General features: G+C 35.4%; 1 protein-coding gene across 2 annotated transcripts in view; it reads left to right on the top strand.

Annotated features, from left to right (window-relative positions):
- The window catches only part of ZCCHC7 (zinc finger, CCHC domain containing 7), a 250,835-nt gene that overhangs the window by 148,113 nt on the left and 80,936 nt on the right, over positions 1-21,786 (top strand). The window lies entirely within an intron of this gene.

Here is a 21,786-nt window from a genome sequence, read left to right as displayed (position 1 = left end):
GTTGTTGGGTTTTTTTGCAAAAAAATTTTTCTAAAGAAATGCCTTCTAGGAAAAAAAAAAAAAAAAAAAAAGACGGGGAAAAAGTGCAGTGAAAGGTACTAACATTTAAGGCTTTCTTCTTTTGAAAAATATGTTACTGCTTATAAAACATGATAGAGATAATAACAATATATGAGCAATAGCATAAACTTACAAATTTTTAAAAAATATTTTGGGTGTCATGATTTTATATAATATAGCAAATATAATACTTCATCACTGTGAAGTCTTAATCATGATTTTTCTGGCTCATTTTTCTGCAGGTTCATTTCTTAGGTCATCAAAATTTATACTTTAGTGGGCCAAGCCCGTGGCGCACTCGGGAGAGTGCAGCGCTGGGAGCGCAGCAACACTCCCGCCCAGTGCGCTCAACTGGCTGAGCGTGGTGTGGGCGACACCACACCAAGGGTTGCGATCCCCTTACCGGTCATGAAAAAGACAAAAAAAAAAAAAAAATTTATACTTTAGCAACTTCATTTTTAATTGGTATAATTGAAGGTAATTTCAATCACTTTTGGCAAATACAAGATTATAAATTTTTGATAATTTTTAATTTTGAAAAAAGTGTTTCTGCTGATGCATTTGTTATTGGAGCTATTAAGAACATTTTATAGGCTGTGATAACATTGGGATAAATTTTTGATAAATTATTCCAAAATATAAATTTTAGAACATCTAGAGCTATTTTTTTTTCAGAACAATTTTTCTAAAAAGATTTAACTCTGTACAAATCAATTCTGTGTGTGAATATAATTTTAAATGCAAATGTATACAATGGTATTTAAATATTTCCTCTGCCATTTCTTATAACTTGGAAGCTGTACAAGAAACCAAATGGCTTCATGACTTTTATGTAATTCAAAATGCCTGTTTATACATCCTATCACTGTATCTTTACAATGAAAAATAACTTTAAAATTGTCTTCCTCATTAATAATTGGTTTATCCAAAGCTTCATGTGAAAATGTTCTTTTCCATCAAATGGGACAATCTTTAAATTTAATTTTTCTTTTTTTTTTTTTTCCTTTTTGTCTTTTTTTCGTGACCAGTAACGGGATCGCAACCCTCGGTGTCGCGCCCGCACCTCTCTCAACCAGTGAGTAGACCGGTCTCTATATGGGATCCGAACCCTCGGCGGGAGTGCCGCCACACTCCCAAGCGCCGCACTCTACTGAGTGCGCCACCGGGCCGGCCCTAATTTTTCTTTTTAAGGCTGTGGGTATGTGGGTATTTGCTTTGCAATGTTGTAATGGTTTTTAAAACCAGATATTCTAAATGCTTTGAAGGATTTTGATTAAGTCCCTTACATGCTAATGACCATGTGTATGCTTTTACTTTGCAATAATTTACTAACAAAAGTCTTCACTAACAAACCATAAGTTCAAAGGTAAAATTGTCAACAGTTTTGAGATGGCAACAATAGAGCATTAAACCAAGCACAGGCTGTTCTGAGAGCAGGCCCCTGTAGAGCTGCACAAGTTGCACACCCAGTAAGCTGGCCCTGCCCAGTTGTACTGCCACAGTACAAAGTACAAAGGCTGCCAATCTGCCTTTACATTTAGCCATTCAGGACTTCTTCAGCTGAGCTATTTGACCTTAATGGGGCCTCTATGGTTGTTAGGGGCAGAGCCATGGTAGTTTTCATGCAGATGTTTGTTGAGTTTGTTTTTTAAAGTGCTGCCTTCTTAGACAGTTGCTGCTCCTCCAGGGGTCTTATGAAGCTGAACTTCCTAGCAGATAGAAGTGTAGCTATTGAATCAGAATGGGATTATAAGAGTAAGTCCTTTGAAATGGAGTTCAGACAAGTTACTCTCTCAAAATACCATTGATTTAGTTTGCTGTGTTTTATTGTTTATCTTAATTACTACTTGAAAGGTATTTCTAATCTTCTTTCTTTGTTGGTTAGAGAGAGGACCATGGATTATTATTTAGCTCTGAACTCTGGCAGTTTGATTAATTATGTATTCATACATAGCCTCCTGGTCCTCAATGCTAGTAACCAGAGTTTTGGTAGTTGCTGATACCATACTTTTGCCCCTTAATCTGCACCTGTGCGAGAGAGATTTTTAAAGAAGAAAATCAAGAAAAATGTCTCCTGCAGTCTCATTTATTATTTTTTTGTTCTTTAAAACCTCAACAATATTTTTTAGAGGAAGTTTCTCTGACTAAATTCTTTTTGTTCTTGTTAAAATAGACTGGGATTGAAACAATCAATGTATGCAAAAGTTAATGAAGTTTCATAGTCAACACACAGACCCCAGTTTACTCTCAGCCACTTTTTTGCTTCCCACAGTACTCTCTCTGTGTTATAAAATGATATCTTCAGTGAACCAGGATTGTAGCTACTGTCTGATCGTCCCCTTATCCCCTTACCCTTGGCCAAAGATACTTATATCAAAACTTCCTAACTGATGTTCCATAGCCATTGCTGTGACAGGAATAAGTTACAGGTGAACAGCATATTGATTCCTTCTGTCCTCAGGGTGGCCTGGCAGGACCTGGGGCATTTGGAGGTTTTAGGCTGGTTGTCTCTGACTGAAGGTGCCTTCTTCTATTTACCCTAATGTGCTATATAAACATCATTTTCTTTGAATGCCATCACATGAAAAAAGGCTTGGACTTACTGCCTTAAATCTCAAATCTAAAACTCACAAGGAGAACTGGCTAGTTAGCTCAGTTGGTTAGAGAGCCTGGTGTTGGAACACCAAGGTCAAGGGTTTAGATCCCCATACCAGCCAGCTGCCAAAAACCAAAAAATCAAAACTCACAAGGAAATCAAATTCCGTATTTAAACAATTACTTTATAACCATTTATGTAATCAGTGTTATCTTTGTTCTTTTTCAGTATTTTCTCCTAATTTTATTTAAGGTAAACATTTAAGCAGCAAGTAATATATTGATGAAAATAAATATTAAGAGACTTGTAATCCAATAACTTTTCTTCTGATTATTGTATTAATAGGAACCAGAGCTCTTAGTAAAGTGAGCTGTAAATCTTAAAAAATAAATAAATTACCATGCTTTCAGTGTTCAGATTGTTCCAACCCCCCCCCTCCGCCTTTTAAGTGGGAGATTTCAGCCTAAAAGATAGAAATTATGACAGTCCGTACAGTCTCCTAACATTAGAAAAGTTTCAACTGTTTATCATACTTTCGATGAAAACTAGGCAGCTCTATTTGATCCTTGTGACTGACAATAGAAATCTTTAAATTTTTACACTCGTATAAATAGGACATATTTCAAAGATATGGTAATAGAAGAGGAAGTATTGGGTTTTGAAATTGGTTAGTACAAGGAGGGGTGCCTCCCTGCCCAAATCCTTTGGTGTATGAGATACTACACTTAATTGCACTCATTGTATGTGTGAATTAGTTTTGGTAAGGAGTTTGGGTAACTAAAAATTTAGATAAACTGTAAGAATGTAGTTATTTACAAAAAGTACATTGGTGTGTAAAAAGATAGTATACATTAGTAGCCATAATGACTGTAATTGCTAGCTCTGTGCATTCTGTTTATCTGAGAGGGGCAGGAACTTTAGCATCATCTTATTTTAAGAGTTCCAATGTGCATATCAGAAATTTTTGTTAATAACTATGTGATGTAATGACTTATGCTATTATACTTTATCTGTGGTTTAGAATTTTTAATGACAGCATCTGCATCATCAGTTGAATATGGAAAGTGTTAATAAGGTAGAATATCTCCCTGATGGCAGAGAAAGGGATGCACATCATCATTTACTCATAGCTGCAGTGGTAAGCTGCCCTCTCCTGGTCATCTGTGCCATCTAGAACTCCCAGTGGGTCCCAAGGACAATCAGACTTTTCGCTATATATAAAAAGATCTTTTAGATGTCTTTGATACCAATATTATCCTGTTTTGTGACTGTAGTATATAAGCTCTGTTGTAGCTCCTTACGTCATCTCTTGAAAAAAGACATTGTTGACAAAAAAGATGGGCCATCTTTTCTCTCCCACATGTTCTTCTAGGCATTCTTTCCACCTGAGATTTTTGCCCATCACTTCAGACTTAATAGGCACAATTTGTGCTATCCTTTTGTTTACTAAAGTCTTTAGGTTTACTTTGAAGATGTTCCTCAGTATATGTTTATCGCCCTCAGGAAAAAAAGCTTTTTCAAAACTACCTTAAATAAATGTATTAACCAAGTTGTTCTTTTTGTAGAAGGTATTTCTTACATATTTTCCTTAAAAATGGGCATCAAATTTTACTTACTCCTGTTAATAATTTCATGGTGGACATAAGTTTACTAATGATTCTTCTTAAAACCAGTACTTATGTTTTTATTTTTTAATTGTGGACTGTGTCTTATTTCTTATAAGCCCATCCTTACTTATTTTATACTCTAGCCTTGTAGACCTTAACAAAACTTTATTTTTATTTATTTATTTATTTTTTTATTTTATTTTGTCAATATACAATGTGGTTGATTATTGTGGCCCATTACCGAAACCTCTCTCCCTCCTCCCTCTTCCCCCTCCCACCCAACAGTGTCCTTTCTGTATGCTTGTCATGTTAACTTCAAGGAGTTGTAATTGTTATGTCTCCCCCCCCCTCCCGGTTTTGTGTGTGTGTGTGTGTGTGTGTGTGAATTTATTTATTTATTTTTAGCTCCCACCAGTAAGTGAGAACATGTGGTATTTCTCTTTCTGTGCCTGACTTGTTTCACTTAATATAATTCTCTCTGGGTCCATCCATGTCATTGCAAATGGCAGTATTTCATTCATTTTTATAGCTGAGTAGTATTCCATTGTGTAGATATACCACATTTTCCGTATCCACTCATCCGATGATAGACATTTGGGCTGGTTCCAACTCTTGGCTATTGTAAAGAGTGCTCTGATGAACACTGGGGAACAGGTATACCTTCGACTTGATGATTTCCATTCCTCTGGGTATATTCCCAGCAGTGGGGTAGCTGGGTCATATTGTACTTTACAAGAAAAAAACAAGCAACCCGATTAAAAAATGGGCAAAAGAGCTAAATAGACATTTCTCTAAGGAAGATATACGAATGGCCAATAGACACATGAAAAAATGCTCAACATCACTCAGCATTCGGGAAATGCAAATCAAAACCACACTGAGATACCATCTCACCCCAGTGAGGATGGCTAAAATCCAAAAGACTCTGAACGATAAATGCTGGCGAGGTTGTGGAGAAAAAGGAACTCTCATACATTATTGGTGGGACTGCAAAATGGTGCAGCCTTTATGGAAAATGGTATGGGAGTTCCTCAAACAATTAACAAAACTTTAATACCAGAGTATTGTAAAGAATACCTTTTAGAAAGTAGCAGTATATTCCTGCTTTTTTTCTTGATTTACCAGATCTTTCTATATACTCTTGTATTTTGAATTTTGAAAGTGGAAGGAAAGAAAAAAGAAACAGAAAATGTGTGGTTTTTATTGTCTAAGGGCACTTCAAAATTTCATGGAAAAATAGAAGTAAAATACAATACAAATCTTTCCATAAACTTTTTGAAATATTCCTGTATTTCCCAGTTGATGTTTTTATTGATTCATAGAAGACTTTTTATTACATATGTTATATGTCATATACGTTCTGATAACTCAGTATATCTCATTCTTTACTAAGGAAAGATACTGATATCATATATCCTTTTCTTTTTTTCTTTTTTTTTTTTTGTCTTTTTGTCTCTTTTTTCGTGACCGGCAACGGATCGCAACCCTCAGTGTCGCGCCCGTACCGGACCGGGACCGGCAACGGGATCGCAACCCTTGGTGTTGCCCCCGCTCCTCGCTCAGCCAGTGAGCGGCCGGTCTGTATGTGGGATCCGAACCCTCGGCGGGAGCGCCGCCACGCTTCCCAAGCGGCGCACTGTAGCAGTGCGCCACCGGGCTGGCCCCCATATATCCTTTTCAAATCCTACAGTTGAGATGAAAAGACTAGAAGACTTTAAACCTTTTTTATTAGTCATTTTACCTTTCAGACAATTTTATGTAATTATTTTTTACTTGGCAGGTTTCATGGTTTATTATAAATACACATTTGGAGAAGACTATGGTTACAAAAACCCATAAAAATGTATGTACTTGTAGATTTCCTTCCTGAGTTAGCTAGAATTTATTTTCATTTTTAAGTTAAAACAGAAAAGACAGCCATTTAGTTCAGTTCTGAGAGATTTTAAGACCCTCATCAATACTTTAGAATTACGTATGAAACAAAATATTAAAAGAGTAACTTTTAAATTTAGAAAACTTAAAAATCAAGCCAAAATAGTGGAAAGGAATTATTTGAAACAGGGACAGAGCATGTGACAGACACTTCATCCTCCAACCAGTCTGTTTTATCTTAGCAAATAAAGGTTTATAGATAGCTAAGACCTGACCTGAACTTGGTGACCATGGATAAAAGAGAGCCCAAGATTCTTTAACTTGATATATGCCTTACACTTATAAAATCTTAAAACTAATAAAATCTCTCTGCTTGTCATTAGTGATGAAATGATTTAAATGTTTCAGCACCTGATTTTGAGCCCTTGGTGTCACTTACTAGTTGTGAGACAAATTTTCAACACTTTATAAAATGAGATAATAATTCTTTTACTGGATGCTTCTGAGGATTAAATACAAGGAGTATTAAAAGCATTTTATAAACAGATGGCACACAAATGTAAAATGGTATTACTTACAAAATAAAAATGCACTTAAAAAATTTTTTTTTAATCCATGACATTATCAAAAGGGAAAAAGGTGTTATATTGGGGCCGGCCCGGTGGCACACTGCTATAGTGCGCTGCTTGGGAAGCGTGGCGGCGCTCCCGCCGAGGGTTCGGATCCCACATACAGACCGGTTCCCGCTCACTGGCTGAGCGAGGCGCGGGAGCAACACCGAGGGTTGCGATCAGGTTGCCGGTCCCGGTCCAGTGCGGGGGCAACACCAAGGGTTGCGATCCGTTGCCGGACACGGAAAAAGACAAAAAAAAAAAAAGAAAGAAAAGAAAAAGGTGTTATAGACCATATTTAACCAGACTTAATGGAAGACTTGATTTTTTTGTCTTATAATCACCAGATTGCATTTCTGCATTAAACCTGTGTGCTGATAACTTGTTAATAATTTTTAACTTGTCTTTGTTTGTGGAGGGTAGTGAATTGTGTAACTTTTATGCAACCCCACTGCATTTTCTATTGTGTATTTCATGCGGACCAAAACAGGATCTAATTATTTAAATATTTTTTTCTCATTAAATCTTGACTTCCAGACTTCAGAGGACTAGAATAGGAGACATTTAATATAGTCTTTATTTTACCAGTTTTCTTACATAATATTCAAATGTTGGTTTCTGGATGTGTTTTCTCATGAGTACAGAGCTAACACCATAAATTTCAAGCAGAAACTTGAAATTTGTCTCCCTTTATATTGCTTAGGAACCCTTCAGTGTGTTTTCTCTAGTCTTCTCCATTGCAGTTAGACTGAACTCTCATCAGAGAAGAAGAAATTTCCTGTGAAAAGATATGTTAAAATCCATATGTTTGAGGTATGAGACCAGGCTCTCTTCTAATGTTTAGGAGTTAACTTCTTACAAAACAAGCTTTGAATTGTGTATTCTTGCATTTGAGTTTGTATTTCTGAATTTATGTATGTGTGTGGCAGTGTAGGATAGAGGATAAATTTGGTAGCTGAAGAAACCTATATCCCTTCAGGAGAGAAAACAGATGTTCTTCCCCCTGGTAAAGAACTGCAGCTATCCATTTAGCAATTATGAATCTCTTCCCTAGATAATACCCTTGAGAAAGGAATCTTTCAGCAGGCAGAATCAAGAAGCACATGACTCATTTTTTACTGTATGGGACTGAATCCTCTTACATTTGCCTCTCCTTTTTCATGCCTTCAGTTTTTTTTTTTTTAAAGAGTAAGTAGAGACTCCAGTTAGAATCATGTGACTACCTTACAAAACTAAAATCTTTACTTCCTAGGATCATTGAGTAGGAAACATTGTCAAAGACTGTGAAAGTTACTTTCCCATTCCTTCCATCCCCAGTCCATTCAGCCTCCTTGTTTCTAGCCATGTTTTTATTTACCAGTTTCTGATTTTGCCTTGTTTTGATTGAAATATTGTCCAAATCTTGTGTAGGTTTCTTTGGAAAAGCCCAAATCCTGTCAATTTTGTTTAAGTAATGCCTTGTATGTTTTTCCTTCCCCATATCTACCACAAAAGTTGAAACGCTTAATCTCTTATCTAGACTATTATAATAATAATAATCTGTCACCTTGTCACTTGTCTCTAAGTTTCTTCCACTTTGCTCTTGGACTGATCTTCCTAAAAACAGAGGTCTCATTATGGCTTTCCCTTTTTCAAAGACCTTCAGTGGATTTTCATTACGTGTAAAATTAGGCATAGCCTGTTGAGCCTTGAATTGAAGCCCCTCAGTGATCTGGTCCTAGTCTGTTTTTCCAGCTGATATGCCATAGTACTCCTTCCCATAAACCAAACTGGGTGATTCAGTCTGCCATACTGCACTGCCTCTTTGCTCATCTTCATATGCATCTCTCTTTGGAGGATACCTATCTTTCTCTTGCTTCATCCCCTCCCCAAATCCCTGCATGTTGAAATCCTACCTCTTCCTCAAGATCTTTCTGTAATGCGACCTCTACTTCTTTAAGGTAAGTTTTATTACCATATTTAATAATTCTGTGTGTGTGTGTGTGTGTGTGTGTGTGTGTGTGTGTGTGTGTGTGGCCATGTCAGAAATCACCTTTCTTATAATGAAAGAAAATCAGAATGTTTTTGTACTATTTAATTATAGATTGACAGAAAAAGTACAAAAACACATTAACAATTCTTAGGTAAGGCATATTAGAAACTATGTTCCCAAAATGATTAGCATTGAGCAAGCTAAATTCACAGTCTTGTAAAAGAATTTATAGATTCCAAATATAATGTGATAGCATAAATAGAATTAGAAAAGCCTTGAGAATGATATGGGTAGATTATCTTTCCTATTACATGGACTGAAATAAAACTGCTGACCAATGTGTGCATTTTCTAAAGTCAGGTTCTGCCCACCATAGAGGTATCAAGAAATGATAGTGTGGCCAAAATGGGCAAAAAGACAGTGAAGATTTCGGGAAAAATGTCTAATCTGAACGAAGGTTTTGATATATATTGTCAGGGGAGGTAGTTAATGCTTTAGAGTTAAAAATTATAAAATGGAGCTTTACACACCTATTGTTATGTTTGTAATAATCTCTTTATGATGCTAAGCATATTATTGGTACTTGACTCAATTTTTAAAACATCTGCTGGTGATGTTGATGTCCTACTAGTGATATTTGTAAGGTATCTTGGGACTTTTCCCATGCATACTGAATTTGGGGGAAATAAATTTAATTTGTTCTATATAAACATTGGTCAAAAAACATTATCTTGAGAGACAGAGGTATTCTACCCAGAAGACAGTCCAAGGGATATGCCTATACATTCAATTTATCCATTCAGACCCAGTTTCAAAAGGCTTTGGGAGATGGGTCACAAGGTTCATTAATCATCAGCATTTCTTGGCTAAGATAATTAGTATAACATCAAAAAGTTGGTGATTATCTATTTTGATGACCTGTTTTGATCCTTAGAGACAGAACTGTGATTAAGGTAAGATGAATCTTCCTAGCTTACTGTTGTAATCATGTTACTAGCCAAAATGATGTACTCAGCCCTAGAACAAACCTTATTCTTTTATTCTCTACTTCCTGTGTTTAGCACTTCCTCTGGCTAGAAATGTTCTTCCCTTTTTATTTTTATGATTCCTATTAATCAAATTGCACCCTATTGAAGAGGGAGGTTTCCTCTCTGATCACATCAGCCCAAGTTTCTCCTTCTCTGAACTCTGTTAGCATTTCTTATAGTACCATTAATTTAACTATTTTTATGTACTGGTTTTGTTCCTTAACTTGATTGTAAATTTCTCAGAGCAGTAATTGTGTTTTAGACTCTTTGTTCCCCACAGTGCTTAACACAGAGCCTAATGCATAGCAAACTCTGATTTTTTTGTGAAAGTGCTTGGTATCTCAAACAGGCTTCTATTATAAGATTTTTCTTCTATTATGGGATTTTTCTAACAAATCATATTCTTCTACCTGGCCAGTAAGGTATGTAGAGGTTCCAGATTGTTTATTTGAAATAAACTAGAAAGTAATAAACTTCAAAAGTAATGAATGCCCTCTTGAGCCCTGTCCTCCTTACATCAAAAGATCAGCAGAATTTCTACTGTTTCCAAAGGGCTAATTCTGTCCTCTTAACCGTGAAACTCTATTGTTGTCAATTCTGGCATTCAGTTCTGAGTTGGGGTACCATCACCATCAGTAAACTACCCATTTGGTCTTTTAACAAATGCATTGAATACTACTGTGTGCTAGGCAGAGGATGAAAAATGAGCCAAACTGCTGTGAGAGAATGATAAAACAGTGCTATGAGAATGTATAATGGGTCCTGACCTAGTATGGGGGTCAAGGAAGGCTTTAATGGGTGATTATTTAAACTGAAATCCAAAAGATGAGTGAGAATTAACTAGTTGAAATAGTGAGATGAAGAGTGTTTTGAACCAAGGAAATAAGATGTGCAATGGCCCCTCTGATGGAAGGGATAATGAGTTGTTTGCTGTACTGAAAGATGGCCAGTGTGGCTTGACTTTGTAGTATGTGAAAGTATGCAGGGTGAGATGAGGCTGAAAAAGCAAGTGAAGATCAGAAATTGCAGGCATTGTGGGTCATGTTAAGGTTTTTGATCTTTATTTTTAGAGCAGTTGGAAACTATTGAAGTGTGTGAAGCAAGGGTTATAGGATCAGATTTGCATTTTGAAGAGATCTCTAAGCTACAGGATAGCGAATGGTCAGAGGGCCTGTAATAGATGCAGAAAAGACCAGTTAAGAGGCTATTAGAGTTGTTCCAGGAATGACATGTTGTTATCTGAGGTTAGTGAGGTGGCAGTGGAGAGAAAGAACTGAATTTGATGTGTTTTTTTTTTAAAGTAAAATCAACAGAACTTGGTAAGGAATTCTATATGGGAGATGAGAAAGAGAAAACAAAAACAACTAGATTTCTCGTGGACTGCATGCATGTATGGACATGCTGTGTCCTAAAATAGGAAACAGTGAGAAGGGGACCAGTTTTAGGAAGATGAGTTTGGCTATGAACATGTTGAGTTTGAGGTATCTAAGCAGTTAGATTTCTAGGAGTGTTAGGTCAAGAGAGGTTTACCTGTGATAAATCATAAGCATAGATAGGCAGCCTTAGTATAGAGCTATGTGCCTAATTATGGTAGCCATTAGTTACATGTGGCTATTGAGCACTTGAAATGTGTCTGTTCTGAGTTAAGGTGTGCTATATTCTAAAGACAGTATGAAAAAAGATGATATTTTAGATATATTGGGCTAAATAAAACATGTTATTAAAATTACTTTTACTTGTTTTTACTTCTTTACTGTCGTTACTAGAAAATTTATAATTAAAAATTACCAATCTGACATTTATTTATTATATTTCTGTTGGACGGTACTGAAGTAGAAAGTAAGTCTAGGATTGAGCCTTGAGATATCCCAACATTTAATGTCTCTATATTATCAGAATGGTCAAGTTCTTGACATTTTCACTAGAAGATTCAGATGCACACAAAATCTCAGCACTGAAAAGACCTCCTAGGGAATTTTACATGCTTCAAAATATAAGCATTTTCTCTCCCCTACTTCCTCTCTATGGAGATTATCACTGAAAGAAGTTTCCAAGAACCAGAAAAAAGATGAAAAAAGCCATTGATTTCATTTCTATTTGGTTCTGAAGAAACAGAGATGACTCTTTCTCTATGACTTGAATTTTAAAAAGAAATGCTTGATATATAGTATTAGTCATATGAACTTTGCCTCAGGGTACCTAAAGAGAGAGAGGATGTTTCGTTATCTCAAATAGGGGAAGTTTCCCTTCAAAGAAGTAAAGAAGTAGTGGAAATAACAAATGAAAAAGAAATAGTTTGAGCACCAACATTTTGCAACTCCTAGTGAAATAATGGATTTAAAAAATTATCAGTGGAGTGGCTGATAGTTTGACAAAAAAAAGACAACCAGACAGTATGCCTCTTTAGGGAAGAACGTAATGCTTACTAGAAGGATTATCTCCCTCACCCCACCCCACCCCACCCCACCCTGAAAAATCTATTGTACATGTAGTCCAGCTTCTGGATCTGACTTCTGGTTTATAGCAAATACAGGGAATATGATACCATGAAAATACAGTCAACAAACTCCAGAATGTGGGAAACTGGAATACTACCTCATTTCCTTAAAAATAATTTCAAAGAAAAGAGGGGAGTGAAGAGAGTAAATATGGGAGGGGGAACCTGTAGATTCAGAGACTTAACTATTAATTTATTACAATGGACGTTTTGGGGATCTTGTAAAATATATTTATTTATTTATTTATTTATTTATTTATTTATTGTTTATAAGATAATTATGGAAATTTGAACACTGATGAAAATTTGATTAATTATTGATTTCTTTAGAGGATGATATTGGTATTACAATTACATTTAAAAGAGTCCTTACTTATCTTTTAGAGATAGCATGCTGAAATTCATACAGATGAAATGATAGGATGTCTGAGATTTGTTTAGCAAAAATCCAGCAGGAGACAAAGGAAACTGAGTTAGGGATATAGATGAAATAAGATTGGCAGTAAATTAATAACTGTTGAATCTGGATCTGTGGGGGCTCTTTGTAGTATTTTCTCAGCTTTTGTACATTTGAAATTTTCCTAAATTGTGAATGAGTGAGAAAAAGCATACACAGGCATTATACAGGGAGAGAAATTGTCACTAATAAAGATTTTATCTACTATAACTCTTTGTATGAGAAATTCTGGGGAGAAACAGGAATTTTAAAGTTTATTCCTATGATTTATCCCTTCATTTTCATAAGTATCTGTTGGGTCTAGTGATTTGACTAGTAAACAGGATTTGTATATTCATATAATCAACAAATTGACTTTTTAGTCCTGCCTCAGTCACTTACTCTTACCCTGCACAGATTGTATTGAATTAAGTGTTTATCATTCCTGTGAGTTGGGGGGGCGCTTTTTAACAGTTATTGAGTACATGCATAAACCATTTAAGGAAATTTATAAAGTGAACAACTATGTAATCATTACCCAGGTCAAGAAATAAGACTTTGACAGCACTCCTGAAGCACATCACTTCTCTACCACATACTTCATCCCTCCTTTCCCTAATATGTATATATATGTCCATTACCCTGACCTGTATGCATATCACCTCCTTGCTTTTTGTTTTTTTATCTTCTCCTAACAATACAGTTTATCTTTACCCCCATTCATTCTTCATACTTTTACTATATATTTATGTATGTATAATATTAATTTGCATTATCCTATAAGTATTCTTATGGATGTCTCTTCAGTCTAGATCCCATTTGTAAGGTTCATTCATGTTGATATGTGTCTCTGTAGTTCATTTGTTTTAACTGCTGTATAGTATTCTGTTGTACGACTGTATCACCAGTGTTGCCATCTCTTATTGATGGACGTTTAGATTATTGGAGGTATTTTGCAGCTACAATCAAAGCTGCTATGTATATTCTTGTGCGTGTCTCTTGGTGCATATATTAGGGTATTTCAAAAAGTTCATGTAAAGATTCACATTATCTTTTAATTCTATTTTTCCACTAACTTGTTGAAGTACCTTCGTATATGAGGGTTTCTCTAGAGCGGGGGTTGGCAAACTATGGCCCACAGGTCAAATACCCCTGTTTTTGTAAATAAAACTTGAATGAAATAGCCTTGCCCATGTGCGTTATGTATTGTCTACAGCTGCTGTCAGCCTACAATGGCAGAGTTGAATAATTGGCAACAGAGCCTAAAATATTTACTACCTAGCCCTTAAAGAGAAAATTTGCTGATTCCTACTCTTTGAGTATATAGCTAGGAGTTAATTACTGGATCATAGGGTAGTCTTCACCTTCTCTAGATTTTGCAAAATATTCTTTAGGAACTATCATATGAGTTCTTGTTTGCCTACTTCCTGGCCGATATTAGGTGTTGTCAAAATTTTCTATTTTATAATTGCATCTTGTTTATATCGCTGTTTCTGAAATTACCAGTGAGGCTGAACTTCATTTCAATTTGTATACTTATAATATTTAATTATATAATTATTCATAATTGTTATAATAAATATAATTTAATAATAATAATTTAAATAATTATAATAAATATAATTATTTGTAATTATAATTAAATATTATAAGTAATTATAAAAATTATCTTCCAATATTTATTGAATCTTACATCATTCTTGCATCTCTTTCTGTAAATTGCCTGTTCATGTCTTTTGCCCATTTTTCCTGCGGGTTGCTCTTTTTTCTTAATGATATGTGGGGATTTTTTTTTAATGTGTTCTGGATATGAACCCTCTGTTGGTTATATGCTTTACCAGTATTTCCTCCCAATCTGTGGCTTGTCTTTTAAATTTTCTTAATGATGTCTTTTTAAAAAACCATAAGACTTTTTATTTAGATATCATTTCAAATTGTAAAATGTTATAAAAATGAAAATAATACAAAGAATACCTGTGTAGCCTTTATCCAGAGTCTACTCTATTTGCTTTATTAATCATTTGCGGCTTGCTCACTCTCCATATATGTATGTTTGTATGTATGTATGTATATATGTATGTATATGTGTGTATATGAATGTGCATATACACAAAATTCTGAACCATTTGAGAGTAAGTTACATATATTATGCATGGCTTTTTGCCCCTCAGTGCTTTAGTGTATATTTCCTATGAATAGGGGTAGTCTCTTATATAACCACAGTACAGTTGAAACTTCATAAATTTATATTGATACAGTTTTATGTAAACTGCCAACTCTAATTTCCTAATGATATCTTTTGATATATAAAAATTTTTTAATGTAGTGATTTCATCATCCTTTTCCTTTATGGTCAGTGTCTGTAGAAATTGTTCCCATCTCTGAGTTTTTAAAATATATCCTATATTTCTTTATACAATTATAAAAATTATATAAAGTCCTTCCCTATTTAGGACTTTAATCATCTTAGAGTTGTTTTTTCTTTATGGTAAGAGATAAGTTCCTTTTTTTTTTTTTCCCTTTGTCCCGACACCATTTATTGAATAAATTATTTCTTCCCTTTGTTCTACAGGGGCACCTGTGTCCTTTATCAACTTTATGAATGCACTTCCTTTGGGCTGCATGTCTACTCATGCACATGGATCAAACTGTCATAATTATTAGAACTTTATACTAATTATTGATATGTGGCTGGGCAAGTCTCTCCAGCTTGTTCTCAAATTTAACACCTACTTTGATGAACGGTGGTTATGTAGTAAACAACTCATATAATCATCATGTAGTCAAAATATAAGATGTTACCAGCACAATGAAGCCCTCAGTATGCTCCTCCCTACTCACACCCTTCTCCTTCTCCCAAAAGGTAGTCATTATCCTGACTTTCCTTTATTTTCTGTATAGTTTTATAACTGACACTTGCCCTAAACTGTATTGTCTAGTTTTTCCTGTTTTTGTAGTTTGTACCCATGGATTCATACAGGATATGTATTTTTGTATGTGTCTGACCTCCTTATATAAAATTATGTAGCTGTGGTTCACTTTTTGTTTTTTTTAATTGGTGTAGGATATTTCATTATATGATTATACCAGAGTTTATCCATTTACTGTAAATGGGCATTTTGGCTTCTGCTAATGGCGTTGCTCTTAACAGTACATGTTTTGCAATTCTTTCAGGTATATGTCTAGGAATGAAATTGCTTTGTCCTATGGTATCTTCCACTTTAGTGTATAATGGTAAACTATTTTTCCAAAGTGTTTGTACATTACATTACAACTGACAGTGTATGAGAGTTCCCATTGTCTGGCTTCTTGCCAGCACTTGATTTTATTGGTGTTCTTAATTCTGTTTTGGTGGGTGGATAGTAGTATTTATTGTTGCCGTACTATGCATTTACCAGATGGCTAAATGAAGTCAAGTACCTGTCATATGTTTATTGGTCATTTAGATATCCTCTTTTGTGAAAGGCCTATTTAAGTCTCTTGCTGGTTTGTGTGTGTGTGTGTTAGTAACTTGCAGGGGTTATTTATATAGTCTACACATGAGTCTTCTATATATCTCCTCCCACTGTGTGGCTTGCCTTTTCCCCTCTTAATGGCAAGTTTTGTTTTGTTGATGAACAGAAATACTTTATTTCAGTATAGTCAAAATTTATCAAATTTGAATTCATGCTCTATCACTTACCTACTGTGTGACCTTGGCCAGCTTTGAGCTTCAGTTGACCTATTTGTAAATAGGTGGTAATATCCATGTCATAGAGTGATTGAGAATATTAACTAAGATAAAGCACTTATTACAGAGCTTTTCACCTAGCAGTTCCTCAATAGATGTTAATTGCCTTTCCCATCATTTAGGGTGTTCATTTTCATACTGTCTTTTGGGAAATTGGATAGTATTCATGAGCTATTTGCAAATGAATGTTTTGGAATTAGAATCTGATATAATTATCCTAGGAATTTAGAAGGAGAACTAAAATAGTAAATCATAATTAATTTGCCCAGAGAACCAAAATGTAACATTTTTCTCTAATGAAAAGAATTTACACTCAATATGGTGTCCTTGAATAATAAAACTCATGGCTGGAGTATCTTACCCAGAAAATGAGAAGCAATTGTTAAGAACAATCTAAGCCTTCTACGTAATGCATTGTACTTTGAACTAAGGTACTACTGTTCTTGCCTCCAAGAAGAAAACAAGGTGTCTTAAATGATGAGAAATTGCTAATCACCCCAGCCCAAAGTATCTCTCCTCCTTGGAACTCTCTGGTGCTTATTGATGATTTTCATTTTCCCCTATTCTATAATTTATTCATTCAACAATAACTTATAGAACACCTCTTATTATGTACCAATACTGATGCTAATCCAGAGCAGTGAATAGTATAGATTCAATCCTTGCCCAAATGGAGCTAAGAAAGAAGAGCGGAAGAAGATTTTGTAAAAAGATTATAATACCATGCTAAAAATTCCAAATTTCCACTTCTGGTAGTAGCAGCATTGCTCATAATGAACTAACCTTTTTTTCATACGTTTTTTTGTTTTTTTTTTTTTGTCCTTTTTTTTTGAGACTGGCCGTACCATGCTCAGCCAGTGGGCGCTGTCAGCGCACCGGTCATCCCTATATAGGATCCGAACCCGTGGCGGGAGCGCTGCTGCACTCCCAGCGCCGCACTCTCCCAAGTGCGCCACGGGCTCGGCCCCATAGGTTATAATCTGAGCAAAACATACTATAAATTTTTAAAACATAAATATGTGTTTATACACAATGCTTTAATACTTAAAAACATAAAATAACTGAAAGCACTGGAGACCAACCCAAAGCAGGTGGGAACTGGTAGGAAACCAACATTTGGAACAAAGAAACACATTGTATGAGTTTCCTATTTTTATGGCTTTTTGTTTGAGGGTAATCACTAACTGGTACAGCATGGGGTGGCTAAACTCAGAAAGAAATCCACAGGTTTACTGATTTGGGAATCAGAAAACAGAGGCTACTGCAGCACCTGGAAAGTAAAGGGGAATTCTCAGAGGGAGATTCCAAATTCTGCATATAAATGTTTGCCACATCTTTGATCCTTGAACAAAACACCAACATTCTTCAGAGGAACATAACAGAATCCATAGTCTCTACAAAGTATCATTCACAAGGTCTAGAATTGAATTCAAAATTACCAGATAGGGGGCCGGCCCGGTGGTGCACTGGATAGTGCGCCGCTTGGGAAGCGCGGCGGCGCTCCCACCCGAGGGTTCGGATCCCACATACAGACCAGCCGCTCACTGGCTGAGCGAGGTTCGGGTGCAACACCGAGGGTTGCGATCCCGTTGCCGGTCCCAGTCCGGTACGGGCACGACACTGAGGGTTGCGATCCATTGCTGGTCACAAAAACAAGACAAAAAGGAAAAAAAAAAAAATTACCAGATAGGACTGACCAGCTAGCTCAGCTGGCTAGAGCCTAGAGCATGGTGCTGACAACATCAAGGTCCAGGGTTCGATCCCTAAACAGTCCAGCCACCATAAAACAAAAACAAGCAGAATTGCCAGACATATGAGGGAATTTCAAAAAGTTCATGGAAAAATAAAATTAAAAGATAATATTAATCTTTTCATGAACTTTTTTGAAGAACCCTCATAGAATTAGATGCATTCTCAAGAAAAGGCAGTCAGTGGACACTGACTCTGGGATGACCCAGATGTTGGAATTAGCAGATAAGGATTTTAAAGACATTATTATGACTGTGCTCTAGGATGTAAAATATGCATGCAATAAAATAATAGACATGAAATCTGAATGGAGAAATAAAACTATAAAGGAGAACTAAGTGGAAATTCTAGAACTGAAAAAACATAATATCTGAGGTAAAATTTCACTAGATGTGCTTAACAGAAAATTTAAAATGTCAGTGAGTTTGAAGACTAAACTTACCCAATCTGAAAAACAGAGAAAAAATATTTTAAAAATAAATTTAAAAGAGCAGATGCTTAGTGACCCATTGAACAGTATTAAAAGACCTCATAGGTGTCATTGGAGTCCCAGCAGGAGAAGAGGAAGAAATTGGGGCAGAAAATATATTTAAAGAGATAATGGGAGAGAATTCCTCAAATTTGGTGAAATATATAATCATACATATTCAAGAGACTCTTAGTCAAATTAATGAAAACCAAAAATAAAGAGAAAAATGTTGTAAATAGCAAGAGAAAGGAATGACGATAAAAATGGTAGGTGACTTTTTGTTAGAAAAATGAAGGCCAAATACAGTGGTACATCTTTACAGTGCCTGGGGCAGGAGTGTTTTGGGAGGAGGAGCCGTCAACCAAGAATTCATCAGAAATATCCTTTAAGAATGAATGTTAAAGGGCCGGCCCGGTGACGCACTGGATAGTGCGCCGCTTGGGAAGCGCGGTGGCGCTCCCGCCCGAGGGTTCGGATCCCACATACAGACCAGTTCCCGCTCACTGGCTGAGCGAGGCGCGGGAGCAACACCGAGGGTTGCGATCCCGTTGCCGGTCCCCGGTCCGGTACGGGGGCAACACTGAGGGTTGCGATCCGTTGCCGGACACGGAAAAAGACAAAAAAGACAAAAAAGACAAAAAAAAAAAAAAAGAATGAATGTTAAAGACCATTTTATATTTTAAAAGTGAGAGAGAATTTTTCGCTGATTACTTTGTACTACTAGAGATGCTAAACAAAATTCTTCAGGCTGAAGAGAAATGATACAAGGTAGAAACATGTCTTCAGGAAGGAATGAAGGTGTCTTCAGGAAGGAATGAAGGTAAACATTAAAAAACGAAACAAAACATCTTTTCCCCCCTGTTCATTTGTATAAAATACATATGATACTTAAAGAAAAAGAAACCTAACATATTGTGTGGCTTATATGTAAATGTAATACATATGACAGCTATAGCCGAAAGGATTGGGACAGGCAAGTAAATAGAACCATAAGGTTACAAGGTTCTTAAATTTTGCCTAAATTGTATGATATTAACTCTAAGTAGACTCTGAAAATGTAAAGATATATTGCAATTCCTAGAACAGACACTTTAAAAAAAAATGCAGGGAGATAAACCTAAAATGCCAATAGAGAAATTACACTGGAGTCCCAAAAATATTAAATTTATCAAAAAGGAAGAAAGGAAGAACAGTTAACAAAAAACAGTAAATGGAAGACCTAAATCTAGTCATATCAATAATTACATTAATTGTGAATGGGCAAAACACTCCAATTAAAAAGCTAATATGATCAGACTAAGTAGAAAGGACACAGATGGGTTAAAAACAAAAGAATGGAAAAGGATACACCACATGCTAAGAGTAAGGGTGTGAAAAAGCTGGAGTAGTTATATAAATATCAGGTAGGTAAACTTTCAGACAGAGTAGTACTAGAGATAAACGAACACATTTCAGAGAGATTAAAGGATCAAGTCAACAAGAAAGGCACAAGAATCAAATAGACTTTCCACATAGATGAAACAAAATTTGACAAGGTTACAGGAAGAAATAGAGAAGTCCACAATCATAATTGAGATTTGCATACCTCTCATTTCAATGAGACAGAAATACTAGATCAAAAATATCAATAAAGACACAGAAGATCAGCATAATACTATCACCCACCTTTACATAATTGGCACTTATAGAACACAAAAACCAATAATCACAGAATATGCATTCTTTTCCACAGGGTAAATTCAACAAGATAGACCATAAGCTGGGCCATAAAGTAAGCTTTGATATATTTCAGCAATCTTACAGGGTATGTTCTCTGATCACAATAGAACTAAATTAGAAATCAATAACAACAACAACAAAATCTGGAAAATCCCCAAATATTTAGAAATTAAACATACTACTGAATTAAAAATTATTTTTAATTTTGTTTAACTAGTGAGTTGCTAGAATTGTCTAATATCCTTGTTTTTTACGATTTCATTACAAAAGAGAAAAAAAACTTGAATAGAGGAGATTGCAAAGGTATTTCAAAAAACTCATGGAAAAATAGAATTAAAAGATAATGCAAATCTTTTCATGAACTTTTTGAAGACATGATATAGATATAGAGTTGATGTATGATATAGAGGTGAAATTCCTTTCTCTTAATTTTTTATATGTTTCCCCCTTGAGTCCCTCTCTTTTTCCACATTTAGGGGACGGTATAGGTTATAAAGCATTTTATTTGTAACCTCTTTAAATGATCTCTTTCGTGGTTTGGTGGGAGGGGTCAGCATTCAGTATTCATGTTTTTGTCTAAGAACTTGGCATAAGTATTCATGGTCTTTGTGGAATATTTCTAAGCAGCACTTCAATTCTTCCTTTTGCTGAGCTCTTTCTCTGTACCACCACCCTTTACCGCCACCACCAACATCACCTCCTTCCTCCATTTCATCCACCTCCACTCGCAACCCACCCCTGGCTCAGGAATGTAATTTGAGGTCTATCTTGAATTTTTATCACTCATTTGTTTGTATTTGATGATCCAGACTACCCTGAAGTGTCATTACTTCTGTATATCATTCGATATACAGAATTTGCTCCTGTCTGTGGATGATCTTTTCTTACTGTAGCTGTCTTTTATGGGTTCCTGCCAATTTTATACTTTTTATTCTGGTTTTTCTTTTGTTTTCTTTTTCTTTTCTTTTTTTTTTTTTGGTAGCTGGCTGGTACAGGGATCAAAATCTGTGACCTTAGTGTTATAAGGCTGCACTCCAACCAACTGAACTAATCGGCCAACCCTGGTTTTTCTTATAATAATTTTTTTGTTTATGTTATCTTTGTTTTCAGTGTTTTTGAAGGGTTCATTTCAGAGGATTTCCCAGTGGAAATTATGTCCTAAAAACAAGGAAGAAAGCAGTCTTATATTTTGTATTTCTGTAGAGGACAATAACTAGAATCAGTTCATTCATTAAAAAAAAATACACACACACCTATATATAGCTGTCTCTACTTTGTATGTAATGTCAAGCTGGTATAAAAAACAGATTTTCAGAAAATAAACTGAAAAAATATTCTCCAGGTCTCTATAAATATGTCTTTTATTACTTGTAATTGTACTTAATCAGTCTCATTTTGAAAGGCTTTTTTTTGTATTTCATTTTACACTGTTGATATTGG

This window comes from Galeopterus variegatus, unplaced genomic scaffold, assembly GCF_000696425.1.
Source record: "Galeopterus variegatus unplaced genomic scaffold, G_variegatus-3.0.2 Scaffold11, whole genome shotgun sequence".
Classification (NCBI taxonomy): domain Eukaryota; kingdom Metazoa; phylum Chordata; class Mammalia; order Dermoptera; family Cynocephalidae; genus Galeopterus; species Galeopterus variegatus.
Note: the sequence above shows the minus strand (reverse complement) of the source record. Positions and strands in the feature narration are given on the sequence as shown.